The following is a 16,311-nucleotide window of genomic DNA, read 5'->3' on the forward strand; positions in this document are numbered from 1 at the left end:
ATAATCTACTCCATACTCAAATTTTCTTTATTTATTTATTTTTGTACCAAAAGCACACGCAATGGTGAATATATCCCTTTTTATATTCAATTTTACACTTCCCATTTTACTCTTAATAAGATAATTTATAGCCACAAAATTTCTATGACTTATTTTAAATCGTAAGTTTTAAAAGTTTTTTTTTCTTCTTAAACTCGGTACCTAATCAAATACCTTCACATACATTAAGACAGAAAGAGTATATATTAATGGCTAATAGAATTTTTATATTATCATGTCGCTTAAAAAATATTATAATTAATTATTTATAAGAATGTACTTAGTGATGTGAAAAATAAGAGAAATTACCTACTGTAACATGCGCAAATACTTAATTGTGTAAATTTCTTTTACACTACCTTGTATATAAGTCAAAACCTTAATTTCAAGTCAACCCAACGTAGGAATACTTGTTTCTCGAGCGTTCCCATTTTACACACTCAATATATGAAAAGATTGATATTTGCTCATTTACTCAAAAACTTTTATGCAATTTATTCTTTAATTCAAATTTGAAATTTCTAAATATTAAATTCAAAACCCAAAGCGTAATCTGAAAATTCAAACAAAATATTTTTATAAAATTTTAAGTTTCAATTTTATCCAAATTATTTCTACCCCTAGTAATAATGATTAACAATAACCTGATAAAAATAGTGTAACTAAAAACACGAGTGAAATTATACTAGTGGTGTGTTGGTAATAAATAACACAAATTCTATTATTATTGGTCTAAAGTGCAAACCAGAGGTCAAAGGGGAAGAGTACGTACATATTATCAAAGGGGAAGAATACGTACATATTATTATGCGGAAAAATGATACAAGCCCAAAAATGAAAAAAGAAAAGAGAGTATTCTAAGGAACAAGCTCAGTAGCTCCTGAACAAACACTCGAATTGAGAGTGGAAATAAGAGAGAAAAAATGAATTAGCTTTCTGATTTACGATCTGAAAAGTGAGCACAGGATCCCTATTTACATCTCTATATAGTCAAGAGACAAAACAAATATTTCCTCCGGTCCAAAATAACTAAGGTTTTAGTCCATCAAGAAGTATTCTATTCTTTTTCCAAATTTACCGTTACACATTCTTAATTCAGTAAACAAATTTAATACTTGTTATAGTTTCGAAGCTATAACAATGCCTTCCCCTTGCACAATCCTTGTCCTAAAGAATCTGAAATCTTGTAAGTCTTTCCAAGTGCTTTCCTTTGGAGCTGCATTCAGCCACTTGACAAGAACTTGAGTAACAGCCTTAATTTCCCCTTTTACGAGCTATCCACCGAGCCAAAATAGACGCAGGTGCCATCACAACATGGCCAGAGTCAGAGTGTACAAGGTGGACTGAGGCAGTGTGATTGCCCAACTTCCTCTTCAATTGGGAAATGTATGACTTTTGAAGTTGTGTGTGTGTGTGTGGGGGGGGGGGGGGGGGTTGCTCAGGTTTATGCAACAACTCTCCATCCTAGTAATGATCTGGAAAGGTCCATAAAACTTTGTTGACAATTTCTGAAAAAAGTGACCTTTGAGGGACAACTGTCCGTGAGGTTGCAACTTGACATATACCCAATCACCTACTCCCCCCCCCCAAAAAAAAGATTGTCTTAGTTTGACTTGGCACAAAGTTTAAGAAATATAGGAAGACTTTTGAAATGTGTGGTCCAAAACAAGCTTTAGATATTTGTGTGGCTATAAATCATCTCATAAAGTTAAATTATTTCTAATTATAGCAAGGTCGTTTGATGCATTTGAGGTTTGCCTGTGGGGCACAGATTTGTTGAGAGAGTCCATGGACAGGGTGAAGCTTATTCAGGAAAAGCTTCTAGCAACTCAGAGTCGACAGAAGATGTATGCGGACCGGAATGTTCGAGATTTAGAGTTTGGGGTGGGCGAGCAGGTGCTTCTGAAGAACTCACCCATGAAGGGTGTCATGCGATTTGGGAAGAGGAGCAAGTTGAGTTCGAGGTATCTTGGCCCATTTGAGATTCTCCGTAGAGTTAGAGATGTTGCTTATGAGTTGGCCTTGCCACCAGGCCTGTCCGGTGTTCATCCGGTATTTCATGTATCTATGTTGAAGAAGTACCATTCTGATGGTTCTTACATTTTCCGTTAGGATTCAGTGTTGCTCGATGAGAATATGACCTATGAGGAGGAGCCTATAGCAATCTTGGATAGGCAGGTTCAGAAGTTGAGGTCTAAGAAGATTGCTTCTGTGAAGGTTCAATGGAAGCATCGTCCTGTTGAGGAGGCTACCTGGGAGACCGAGTCTGATATACGCGAGAAATATCCCTAGTTGTTCGCTGATTCATGTACTTTTTCCTCGTTCCGCTTCCTTGTCGCTCGAGAACGAGCAATTTTTTAATTGGTATCTGATGTAACGACCCGTTTGGCCGTTACGGTACTTTTGACCTTGTTGACCTTTTTTCGAGCTTCATTAGCTTATACTAGACTTGCGGGGACAAGTGGTACGATTTCCGAGGTCATTAGGTAAATATTAGCTTGGTTTTGTGATAATAAGCCTTAAAGCAAAAAATGTTTGACCCAAAGTTGACTTTTGGATAAACGGACCCTTTTTAAAAATTCATCGATTCCGAGAGGTCCAGATGGTCATTTTTGACTTGCGGGTATGTTCGATTCATTTCCCAATACATTAAGTGCGTTTTGGGACTTGGGTTGGAAAGTTGGTTTTGGGGTATTGGGGGTTGACTTGGTCAAACAGACACCCGTTAGGAAATCCGAGGTCACAGGTGAGTTCGTAGCGCTTTTTTATGCGTGTTTCCATGTTTGTTTTGTATCTGTGGGGCCTCGGGTTATAGTCGGATTTTGGGTTGAGAATGGTAAAAAATAATACTGTTTTGGTGACTGATGTCTGCCGCAGCGGCACCAGTACCGCTGCAGCGGTACCAGTACCGCTACAGCGGTATCGTCGGGGCGATGGCCCTGCCGCTATAGCAGTGTAGATTAATTATGAGTGACCGCCGTAGCGGTCATGTCACCGCGGCGTGGTCCGCCGTAAATAACGGTACCAGACCGTCGTATGTGATCGATCGGGACTTAAGTGCCTTAAATTCTTTTTAAAACCCTATCACTCCTCATTCATTACTCTCGGTTCTAGAGCTATTTTGATAGCAAAACAAGAGATTCTGAGGCAATGCTTCATTGGGATAAGTTCATCTAACCCTATTCTTCATTTATGATTCATAATCCACCTTAGAAACTCCCGAATTCATGCTAAAGTCTTCCGATAACATAAAGATTAAAGAAGGTTTTTGAGGTTTCTTTCTTGAATGAACTTTTGATTATCAAACCTTGATTTGTTGATGGAATAAACTTATATTAGTATGGAATTGAAGGCTAACAGCTATATAATCATGAATCTTTCAGTATTACTAACCAATTTATGAAATTGAGAGCTAGGGTTCATACCCAAAATTGGGGGTTTCACTTTAAATATGATTTTTGCTTAATATTGAGTTGTTTTAGAAATTGATTGGTGGGTTTTTGATTACTTAGACTTGAATTGCATGTTTCACTTTCGAATTTCCCGTTTTGCCCTTATGGGCTCATTTTCCCAAATTCCATAGGCTTAAGTTGACCAAATTAGAAGCCTAGCAATATGGGTATCGTTCTTCATGTTTTCTAATCTAGATTACGTTATACATAGACCTTGAGTATTTTGAGGCATTGAGGAAGGGAAAGGCGCTCGCGTGATTTGTTTGGGATTCCTGTTCGGCACTCTAGGTAGGTTATAGTCACGACCCAACTAGTGGGCCATGACGGGTACCAGGTGCTGACTACTGAGCACCACTCATTATGCTCTCTATCATACTCAACCTGGACATATATAAACCTCGACGCAAGACTTATCATGAAACAATCTCCAAATATCTCCCAAAACATGTATACATGCATAAGTCCATGAGACTACAAAAATGATGCACAGAGTATACCTTTGAAGAGGTCACATAGCACCTACAACCCACACATAAGTATCTACGAGCCTCTAACTGAAGTACTAGAATCATGAGGGCGGGACAGGTCCCCGCCATGCCCCAATATATACATAAAAGAATATACCAAGAAACGGCGACTCCGAAATAGTGGAGTGCTCCTGCAAATCTGCTGAGTAGGCTCCTAAGCGTCTGCACCGTCTCCCTATCTACCTGTGGGCATGAACACAGCGTCCATAAAAGAAAAGGACGTCAATACGAACAATGTACTGAGTATGTAAGGCATGTAAATCACATAATAAATAAATAAGCGTCCATAAAAGAAAAGGACGTCAGTACAAACAATGTACTGAGTATGTAAGGCATGTAAATCAACATAATAAATAAATAAGAGAACATGAGCTGAAGAGATAACCTGTAACTGATTGCCTCTTAAGGCAGAATCATGCATGCTAACAAGAAACATCATATCATGCATACATATATATAAACTGCCTGGTCGGTGTGATCATCATTAGCCTGCGTCTGGGATAAACATCTCAAGCCGCCCACTAGCGGTGTCTGCCGATGCCACATAGACATGGTGTAATCATCATCATAACTGCCCACTACGCCTGTCGCAGTGGTGACTGCCCGGCCATATAGGCACGGTGTAAATCACATACATAATATGAGGCATGCATGGGAGCTCAAGTAAAGTCTATAACTTTATCGGAGTGACGTAAGGTCGGGAACCTCTGATTACATTATGAAATAATCATCATCGTTATGCCTCACCTTGGAAGAACTAATATCATGAGGTGAGACAACAACAAGAAGTAACATCAATGAAATCATAAAAATAGGTTTATCAAACTCATGAAAGCATTATTATCATAGAACATATCTCATCTCTATCTTATAAGAAGCTCTTAAGAATCCTTAACTTCTATCCTTTGGGATGTAAGAAGGTTATGGAAATATAGAGAAGAAATCATAATATAGGAGTCATGCCTTTGAAAGAAGGGGACTAGCCTTACATACCTTTACGTCTCCTTAACTTTATCAACTAAATGCTTCCCTTCCAAGCTCACGACTCTACATTTAAGAGAATTTGTACTAAGTTTAGATCATTAGGAACACGCTTAAGTCTAGGCTAAAACGACTAAGGACTAACGAAAATTGGGCAACACCTCCTTTGTTTCTACAACTTTCCCCATACAATAAACAACTCCCAAACATCAATAAGAACACTCATTATATCATAATCAATAGAGTCTTCAAGTTAAACATTGTTTACTTCTCAAATTCCCTTCAAAATCATCCATACAACTATATTACAACATCATATTTATTCTTCACATAACACTTCCTCATCGTCATTAGCATCATTTATGACAAGATTATACTCATCTCATACTTAAGAATCATAGTTCACATTAATTTACTACTCAAAATACCATTTTCTCCATATTATATTCTACTTTCTTCTCTAACCTAAGTCCTTCAACCCCTCAATACTCTTAATAACATGAAATGAACATGAAACTCACCTTTGATGATGTAGGAGTGGACTTTGGATGAAAATACTTCACTTGGAGAAAAGCCCAGACACTAAAAGAGATTCTTGGTTTCCACAAACCCTAGAGAGCATCCTTGCACTTGATTCTACTAATTTTTGGTATTTAATCTTGATTTACCTTGAATTTATGTTAGTATGATGGAGGGAATATTCTAGAGCCTTCAAGACTTGTGGGAGAGTGAAATCTGAAAAAATAAGAGGATGGTTCGTCTATTTATATCTGAAACTGGAAAGTTCCAGTGAAGCGGTTCGACGAGCGGGTCGATGACCCGTCGACATGTTGACGGTCTGTCGACTTGCTCCATCGACTCACGTACGCCGTCTGCGATTGCGAAACACGGGGACGGTGCGCGGCGCTGGTGTACTACGCGTTGACGACCCGTCGACAGTGACTGGTGTTCTGCAGAATTTCCTAATTCAGTTCAGATTTCGTCGATTCGATCCGTTCAACTTATAATCCTGTAAATTACCAGGAATACCTGTTGGTACATTTGTACACGGGGTAAGACACTCTCTACCTTAACTTTCTCCAATAAGCTTTCTTCTCTCTCCTCAAATGTCTTTGGAATCTTAATTAGAATCATTAAGTATCCCTTCTTACTTATAGGGATACCATATACACCTTAACTTGCGTTAGTCTATTTACCGTGCAACAACCCGAAATTTTGAGGTGTAATAGTTATGGCTGACCTCCTTGGTTAGACTTCAGTTAGCGACTCGTATATAGTACTAGGGAATTGTTGGAGACATCGTGTGAACCTTCAGGTATGAAGTTTGGGATGAAATTCTTAGGTTAGTACTCTTGTGTGACTTGTGTGTTCGCGCACGTGGCTTGTAGGATCCTTAGGTTTATGCTAGGCTTTTCTTATATGAATTGGTGGTTTTCATGTATTATGGGAAACTGGTTGGAAGGAACGGATTCATGTGATACTTGTACTATGATGGTACATCCTTACGAATTAGTTGGAATCCATATGTTATTTATGATATTCTCGTTGCATGACATACTTTCTCGTATCCATAATATATACATGTCTTGGTCTTGATATTGGAAGATGGTGATGACGGAGGTAAGTATGATTCATGCGACATTTCTATATTTGCGTAGCTATCTCTCTATCTTTGTGTGATACGAGTGGTCGTGATGATATTTGATGGAGGGGTGATTTTAGAGAATTTTGTGTGATATGGAATGGTGGTACATGGACTTAGCGGTCCCCGTGGGTCATGGCTTGTCGTAGTGGACATCATCCTCCCAGAGCATGTGTGTATCATTGCATTGCATTTCATATGCATTTCACATGATATGTTCTTATTGTCATTTGGATTGATATTGATCTTCATTGATATTTGAGTTATTGGGTGATTATTTGGTTATGTTTGGATTCGTGAAATATTTTAGACATTGTTTGGTAATTGATTGTACCACTTGGACTTGTTGACTTGTATCTATATGTGAGCATGATTATCTTTCCATTTCCTTGTTTGCATGCGTGATCTAACTATTGCCGGCCTATGATGCTTACTCAGTACCATGTTTTGTACTAATGCTACCTTGCTGTACTCTTTTTATGAGTGCAGAGTACGCTATTGGAGAGACTTCTACCCCTCGTGACTGATCCCGAGGCCTAGTTCACTAGCATCCAGGATGAGCACTTGGAGGATCCGCAGCCCGGATCGCTACTCTTTCACTACTTGTCTTATTTCTATCCTTGAGACAGTATTTACCTGTGAGATTAAGTATTCAGGCTTCATCTATGTAGTAGCTCTTGTACGACTTAGACCAGATTCATTTGGGCATGTATTATTCCGCACTTATTTTACTTCTATGTCAGACTTATTTATATTATTATTTATGTCGAAGTTATTTACATCATTATTGGGTGTTGATTTCATTTATTGTTTGGGTATTGGTTAAGGGATGGGTCTGCCTACCGAGGTGGGAAAATGGTAGGTGCTCGCACGTTCCCGAGTTGGGGCATGACAATAATACTTTTGCAATTATTTGTTAGAGCTTCTTGAGACATATTACAGTGCCAAACCCTCTAATTTATGTCCAAAAATATTGTTCTAAATAATTTTATTTTTTCCAAGAATTTTCCTTTATTTTAATTTTCCTTATTCGGATATTAGGGAAGCACCATTCATAAGCTTAATTACCTAGTATAATATAAAGCTAGGCATAGACAAGGTGATGTGACACCTCTTTTTTTTTTTGGTAAATAAAGAACTTTATTCATACCAAAAGTGTAACATTTACAAAACCATAGCCTGGATACCCATCTAAGCTATCTAAATCATCAAACATCAGTACCCTGTATTGCCACTATCCATTTGGCAGACAACTCAGAAACACAAATGCCGTAATATACAGCTGATTCTCTTAGGGGCTCTTAGATTACAAACAACTGCAATAGACTTAGCTATACTCTCCACGGTGTTGCTTATATATTCAAATCTCCGCATATTCCTTTCCATCCATAGGCTGTTCACAGTTTCAGCATACACTAATTTGAATAGCCGAGCTTCTCTAGACTTCCCTTTAGCATTCATGAGAGCCTATTGATAATGTTGTTCCCAGTTGTGAGCTCTGATAGGTTGGCCATGTAGCCATGTTAAAATTCTGCTCCACAAGTTCATAGTAAAATCAAATGTAACAAATAAATGGTTTCTATCTTCATCACCTTGATTACATAGAATACACTAGGAGTCAACCTTAATTCCCTATTTTGCAAGTCTATCAACTGTGAGCAATCTCCCTTGTACCATTAACCACACTGTAAAGATAGCTTTTGGTCTTGCATTGTTCTTAAAGATCAAATTTACCCAAGGAAATCTTGGCATAACCCCCAGAAACTGCAATTAAATTGATCGAGTGATGCACTGTCCAGTTTTTGTTGTACTGGAACCAAGGCCAAGTGATTTCTAGTTTCCAGGATTTTCCTAATTACCCAACAAGCCTGCTTAAGTACTGGTGCTTCCATAAACCTTGAGATTTAATATAATAAGTGTGAATCCACTTTATCCACAATTTATCCTTCTTCTGAACTAGATCGACATGTTGATGTGATTGCTGCTTCATTCCACAAGCCTAAGTTGATAAGATTCAGCCCCCTGCTGACTTTGAAGTACACACTTTTTCCCAGGCTATCAAAGCTTCCCTCCAGACCAGATATAGCTTCTATAATAGGCTTCAATTAACTTGACTACTTTGGTAGGGATCATGAATAGCTGTGCCCAATATGCTTGCATACCAAAAATAGTTGTATGTACCAATTGTGTTCGTCTAACGTAAGATAGTTTTTTGGATGTCCAAGATGCTATCTTTGCTGTGATCTTGTCAATCAGAGGCTGCCATTGTAGCATATATTGCTTTTTTGTAGATAAATGAATTTCAAGGTATTTAAATGGTAACTCTCCAGCGCTATACTTCAAGAAGCCCAAAATCTTGGCCCTCTCTTCCATTGCTACCCCACCATAATATACCGAGCTTTTATCCAGATTCTGTAGTCCTGAAGCTTCAGTAAACTGTGTGAAACATCTATGGAGTGCCACTACAGAATCGTAGTCTCCTCTAGCAACAACAACAAATCATCCGTAAAACTAAGGTGAGTGATCCCAAGCTTTGCACACCTAGGGTGGTACTTGAAGATTGGTTGATTCAACAACGTGCTCAGATATTCCATTGATATGGCAAACGAGAAAGGAGATAGCGGATCCCCTTATCTAAGTCCTTTAGCTGCTGGGAATGGTTCTGAGATCTCCCAATTTATAAGGATGTTATAGCTTACTGTCCGAACACATTCCATCACCCAATCTTTGTATTGCATAGGGAAACCTACCTCAGTCATCATTTGTTCCATATAAATCCACTCAATAGAATCGTATGCTTTTTGTAGGTCTATCTTGATCATGCACTTGGGGGATACATGTTTCTTGGCATAACCTTTCACCAATTTATGGGCTAATATGATGTTGTTTGCAATTTTCCTCCCTGGGATGAAACTACCTTGAGCTTCACTGTTAATACTTGCAATCACTTTTTGCATTCGGGATGCAAGTATTTTGGATATGATCTTGTACAAAACTGTGCCACAAGCGATAAGTCTATAGTCCTTGGTAGTCCTCGGACTAGAGAGTTTTGGCACTAGGGTGATGCTTGTACAATTTACTGGTTTAAACATTTTCCCTTTGTCAAAAAATTCCTTGACAGCTTGTATCACATCCAGTTTTATGATAGGCCAAGTGGACTTAAAAATCCCTACATTATAGCCGTCAATTCCAAGGGCCTTTTCATTGTCAACATCACTAATCCCCTGCCAAATCTCTGATTCACTTACTGGTAGACATAGCTCTATCTTTTGCTGTTGAGTTAATCTTGGACCTTGTCTCATGATAAGTACATTCACTGCTGGCAAAGTATTATTAATCAACCCCATGAGTCCCTTATAGAATTGAATTATTTCTTGTTTAATGTCTGATGGAGTTTGCAATTTAGTCCCAGCAATTGAGTACAGTTCTAGGATCTGTTTCCTGTGACATCTTTCTTTTATAACCGTAGAGAAATACTTGGTATTTGCGTCCCCAAGTTTTATCCACCTAGCCCTAGATTTCTGTCTCATAATATTCTCTTCAATACCCACCCATTTCTCCAACTTTACCCGTGTAACCTTTTCTTTTTCCACAAGTTCATCAGTGCATTGTTGCCTCATCAGATGTTGTGTGTGATTCAGTTCTTGTCTAGCCTGTTCGATTTGTTTTGCCACCCCTCTATGGTGCTCATTATTTAATTTCCTGAGTGGAGTTTGTAAGGCCTTGAGTTTGGACCAAACATTCTTCATCTTGTGGTATGCAAGAGTTGTTGCCCCTGTCTGCTCTACAATTGTTAAAAAGAAACTATGATCCTTCCACACATCAAAAAATCTAAAGGGGGCCTTAATAAGCTTGTGAGATATATGTAGGGATAGTAGCATCGGACAGTGATCAGACATATTTGGTGCATCATAATCGGTAGGAATATGTCCCCATTGCATCATCCAATCATGATTTCCAAAAGCCCTATCAATTCGACTTGAGACTCTATCATTCTCCAGCTGTTTGTTGTTCCAAGAGTAATATTCCCCTCTCCACATGAGTTCAGTAACTTCAATTTCCTGGATACAATCAACAAACTCTTTTGTTTCTCCTAATTGCACAGGCTAACCCATCAATCTATCCTTAGAGTATAAAATTGCATTGAAGTCTCCACAGATAAGCCATGAGCCATCGATCCCCTGCGATAGCATATTTAGCTCCCTACATAAACACCTCCTTTGCTCATTAGTGTTGCAGCCATAAACCACTGTTAGTATACATGTAAAGCTATATGTTCTCCCCTGAACTTGACAATGCACTAATTGTGGTGCACTATATAACAAAAGAATATGATACCATTGTGGATTCCAAGTAAGCCAAATTCGACCATTTGGAGCCCCATGATAGTTACTTATCACCTCACAGCCTGGAACCACTGCTTTTTGAATCTTCACAGCCTTATGCTCCTTAACCCTTGTTTCTATCAACCCAGATAGTCTATTTTTTTTTTTAAGATATATATTTAACTCCCTCTGCTTGTAGCTTTTATTTATTCCTCTGACATTCCAAAAGAGCCAAGTCATTTAGGAGTAATCCCCTTACTTTTGTCTGGGGGAACTGACTTTTTTGACTTCCAACCCAATTTCCACTTTCCCCACCTTTATTATTATTCTTCCTTGGTGTAGCTGATAAAACGGGAAAATGTTCCAATGATAGAGAGTTGACATTCTCCTTGGACTTTCTCTTTCCCCTCCAGTTAGGTTCTGTCATATATTCAGCATTGTGATCCTCCTCATTAATATCTTCTACTATACCCTGCTCCTGAGTTCCAGCTAGTGGTGCCTCTCTAGGGGTTGGAGCAGCTTCCTCATTTTGGATTACTGAACTAGTCAGCTCTTCCTTATAAGTTGCAGAAGTACTTGCCATCTCTCCAGGATTCTGAAAAGTCTGTATCCCAGGAACAATACCTTTAAACTGCCAACTGGAACATTTTTTTTGGTGGTTCCCTCCTCACCTGCTTCTTCTAAGGTTGAGCTCTTGGTGCTTTAACAGGTTGTTGTTTAGGTGGGGGACACACATGTCCAATGGTATGGCAAATGCCACAAAACTTAGGCCTCCACTCATAGTCCACTCTTTTTTGAAAGATTATCCCATCCGGATCCATAACATCTATCACATCAGCCATAGGAGCTGTAATATTAATTTCCACCAACATCCTTGCAAAGGATATCCGAGTCTTTTTGCAAGTGATTCATCAGCAAAAATGGGATTACCAAGAGTGCTAGCAATACTAATAAGAGATTTTGTTCGCCAACAATTCATAGGCAGTTTGGGCAATGTGATCCATAAAGGAATATTTGTCAAGAATTCCTTTGTAAAATCAAATTTGGGGTTCCAAGGTTTCAACACAATTGGTCTATTGTTAATGGAGTGAGGTCCTGCATATAAGATTTACTGCATATCTTCCATAGAATGGAACTTGATTATATAATAACCATCTTCATGCAAATACAATTTCGGTTCAGCAACACCATTCCATTGTGTAGCTACATATCTATGCATAGCATTGTATCCCGGGACTTGTCCCATAATATAAGCAATTAGGGCTTGTTTCCATTTGAGGTTCTCTTGTTCCACTTCCTCCTTATCCAGTTTGGAAATGGCTTTACCATTAACAATTAGAGATGACAGATAGGATAATTTCAAACCATTCTCAGTAAGCCCGTTTTAGCAAACAAATTTGTCGAAGGTGTTTAGGATTTTGGTCCAAAATTACCTGTTCCTTCTCAATTGTAGCTGGGTTATTTGCATCTACCACCTGTGTTGTTACTTCCACTCGCATAGCACTTGAATCCACTGTAACAGTGTTCGAATTAGGGCTCAGTGGTCTCGACTTGTCTGATTTCTCAAGTGACGGTGGTTCATTGAGTACTAATTTCTTCTGAATGCCCATTGTTAACCCCATTGAGGTCGATCCACTCCCAGTATTCTCCGGTGTTTGAAGAGGTGTAGTAATCTCCGGTTGTTTACCCGCATCCACAGAGCTTACAAAAGTAGCAAGCGGCATCTTTCTAGGCCGTCGCCGCCCTCTTCCTCGTCCCCCACCATCAGGCGGCGGTTGATTTTGCTGCTTTGCTTTCTTCCTTGCCATGGCTAAACCCGATCAGCATACGTTAGCTTAACATGCGCCGAGAGCCATGAGAGAGAAAAAGTTTAAAATGTTCATAAGTGTGATGTGACACCTCTCTATGGCCTTCATTGACATTTATCTTTTTTCTCAAATTTTTGACATTTTTCTTAATTTTTCCTACTTATAATATATTAGAAACCTAAAAAAATTTGGTAATTACATTATCTTAATTTTTAAATACTCATAACTTTTTCAGTTTAGAAAACCCAAAAGTCATTATCATTAATTCAGTAATTTAGTGATAAGTTATTAAGCAATAACACTACATTAATGCAGAAATATATATGGCTCTAAGGTCTCCTCCTCTTGCCACTCCCTTTCTTCCTACAGTAGTCTTTCACTTCCAAATTGTTCATCCGGTGATAGAACTTCCGGTGGATCAAGTAGATAATATTATGGCATATGGGCATGCCCTTTTTTGGATAGTTTCAAAATGTATCAATTCTGTTAAATTTTGGTGCTATTGCAAATTTTAGATTGTTGTGTTCCTTTTTGGTTCCTTTAATTAGTTTTTTTTTTCAACATAATACTTAAAGATTTTAACAAACATTATACATGCATGCAACTCAAAGAGAGACTATGTCACAAAGCAGTAGGCTTTTGGAGGTGCTTAAAATTCCAGGAATGAAGGTAAAAAGTTTGATGACCTATATTCTTAGTTTAATTATTCAGTCATTGACATTATTATTTTTGAAGTTGTATAAATAACCATGGGGATAAGACACTATTACCCCACTGAACTTTGGCCGCAGTTGCTACGACAAACATTACCTTTTCAGGGGTGCTATTAACCCCCTGAACTTTTTTAAAACGGAATAGTTACCACCCTGAAACTAGGGGTGGGCGTTCGGTTCTTCGGTTCAGTTTTAGCAAACTTCAGTTCGGCTATTTCGGTTTTGGTTTTTTGAAGGTGGACACCGAATACTGAACCAAACTAGTTTGGTTCGGTTCTTTCGGTTTTGGTTTTTTGAAGTTTGGTTCAGTTTCGATTTTTTCAATTCGGTTTTTTTGATATGATATTAGAAGCGATTCCATTTATACTAATTCATAGTCTCAAAAGCAATACAATATAAAACTGATAAATTGAAATCAAAATCAAACAAACAGGATATACAAGAACAGAAAATCATAACCATGATATAAGATTACTAAGTGTTATATACATACAGTAAGAATAACTAAGAAAACACATAAAGGACATACATTAATCCTAAAAGACACATCTTAGTCACCTTCCTTTGTTAAGGATATTTGATTTTCTCAACTGAAGTGGAAAATTAGGGATACAAAAGCAAAAGAGGGCTTGTTATAATTGGGTTTTTTTTTGGGCTTAAACTTAAGGGGCCTGGACTATTTTAATTTTTTTTGGGTAATGTATTAAATTTCGGTGGGGTTTGATTCTTCGGTTCGGTTTTATCAAACTTCGGTTCGGCTATTTCGGTTTCGATTTTTTGAAGGTGGACACCGAACACCGAACCAAATTAGTTCGGTTCGGTTCCTTCGGTTTCGATTTTTGAAGTTCGGTTCAGTTTTTCGATTTTCGATATCTTTGCCACATGTATATTTATTTTTTTATTTTTTTATTTTTTTCGTTTATGTGGCAATTTTTTAAAATTTGAAAAATTGAATTTTTCTTTAAAAAAAATGAAAAATGAATATTTAAAAAAATATGAAAATTTGATTTTTTTTTTTGGTAAAAAAACAAATCTGAAAACATGAATTTTTTAATATATGGAAAAAAGGGATTTTTTTTTAACCATGGAAAACTGGATTTTTTTTAAAAGTCTAAAAAAATCTAGATTTTCATGATTTATTTTTTTAGGACACTTTTATTTTTCAAATAAAATCTGGATTATTTAAAAAAAAAAAATCTGGAAAAAGTGCTTTTTCTTGTCAAAATGTGAAAAAAATTGAATTTTTATAAAATTTGGAAAAACTTTTTTTTTTTTTTTTTAAAAAATGTGGAAAACCCGTTTTTTAAAACTAAATATGAAAAACTAGATTCTTTTTTCATATATGGAAAAAAGGGAAAATAGCTACAGTGCACCCTAACGTTTGGCCGAATTATTTATAACACACTCAACCTTTACGGGTGACCTATTCCCCCCTGTACCTATTTATAGTGTGTTTTATTGGCATTTTTGTGGTGAGCTAGACATGAGCGTGAGGACACGCACAGGTGCATATTAAACTCGGCTGACCCCCTTTTTTTTGCCACCTGGCCCTCCGAACGGCTATTTTTTTTAATTCCCTCAATTTATCTATTATTGACCCATTTCAATACCACATTACCCGATTGGAACTCCATTGAAGCTTAAAAAATTGAAACCCTAACTTCGAATTAAAGGATGGATTCAAGAGGTAAGTTACAAACTTGAGTAAATTTCTCCTCTTCTTTCATTTTTTTTTTCTTATATCTAGTACGTTAGGGTTTCTAATTTTCCCCAAATTTTTGTATACATTAAGTTATGAAAGAGGCAAAATCTAGTGTCTTCAGTGCAAAATGTGTCAAAATTCAAACCCCAAACTCGATGATTTGACTACAATGTGCAAGAAATACACAGATGATGTGAAGATTTGAAAGAGAGTTGGTTCGTTTTTTTGGAGTGTTTTTCGTCTAAGTGTTAAAGAACGGAAAGAAAATAAGAAATGGGCAGATATTATAATGGTAAGGGTGTATTAGTCTTTTCTTAGGTGTGTGGGGTGCACCTGACTTTAAAAAACTAGGGGTGACATTTTAATGGCCAATTAAACACACTATAAATAGGTACGCAGGGGGGGGGGGAGGGTAGTAGGTCACCCATTAAGGTTGAGTGTGTCATAAATAATCCAGCCAAATGTTAGGGTGCACTGTAGCTATTTTTCCTAGAAAAAAATAATCAGTTTTCCACATTAAAAAAAAAAAAATCAGTTTAGGAAAAACTTTAAGCTCTAATGATAATTAATTAGGTGTAATTAAATGTGAAGTACCCAATTAAAAAATGACACGTGTCAGTTTTTATGCTTCTCACTCTCCTTACTACGTCAGCACTTAGGGTCGTAATTATTCCGTTTTAAAAAAGTTTGGTGGGGGGGGGGGGGGGGGGGGGGGTAATAGGACACCTGAAAAGGTAAGGTGTCATAGCAACTGTGACCATAGTTCAGGGGGGTAACAGTGCCTTATCCCAATAAACATGTCGTTATAGGCTGACCACGAAGACTATTTCCTTTTTTCTTTCTCAGGCAAGAGATGAGGTATTTTGGCCCTTTAATTTTTTGTATGAAGTGTTTGATGCACGCGATATGTAATTCTACCTGAATTGAATATGGGGCTTCGTTTTTAGAAAGAACCTTAACTACGTTAAACGTGTTATGTTAAAAAAATTGAAAGATATTCCTTTGAATCTTTTAGTTATGCGGAAAAACTAATGAATTCTTGACATTTGTTGATTTTTTGTTGTAGGAATTTTATATTATAAGAACTCGATAAGAGTTCCAACCAATGTAAACTTTAGTACA

This window comes from Lycium ferocissimum, unplaced genomic scaffold (assembly GCF_029784015.1).
Source record: "Lycium ferocissimum isolate CSIRO_LF1 unplaced genomic scaffold, AGI_CSIRO_Lferr_CH_V1 ctg546, whole genome shotgun sequence".
Classification (NCBI taxonomy): Eukaryota; Viridiplantae; Streptophyta; class Magnoliopsida; order Solanales; family Solanaceae; genus Lycium; species Lycium ferocissimum.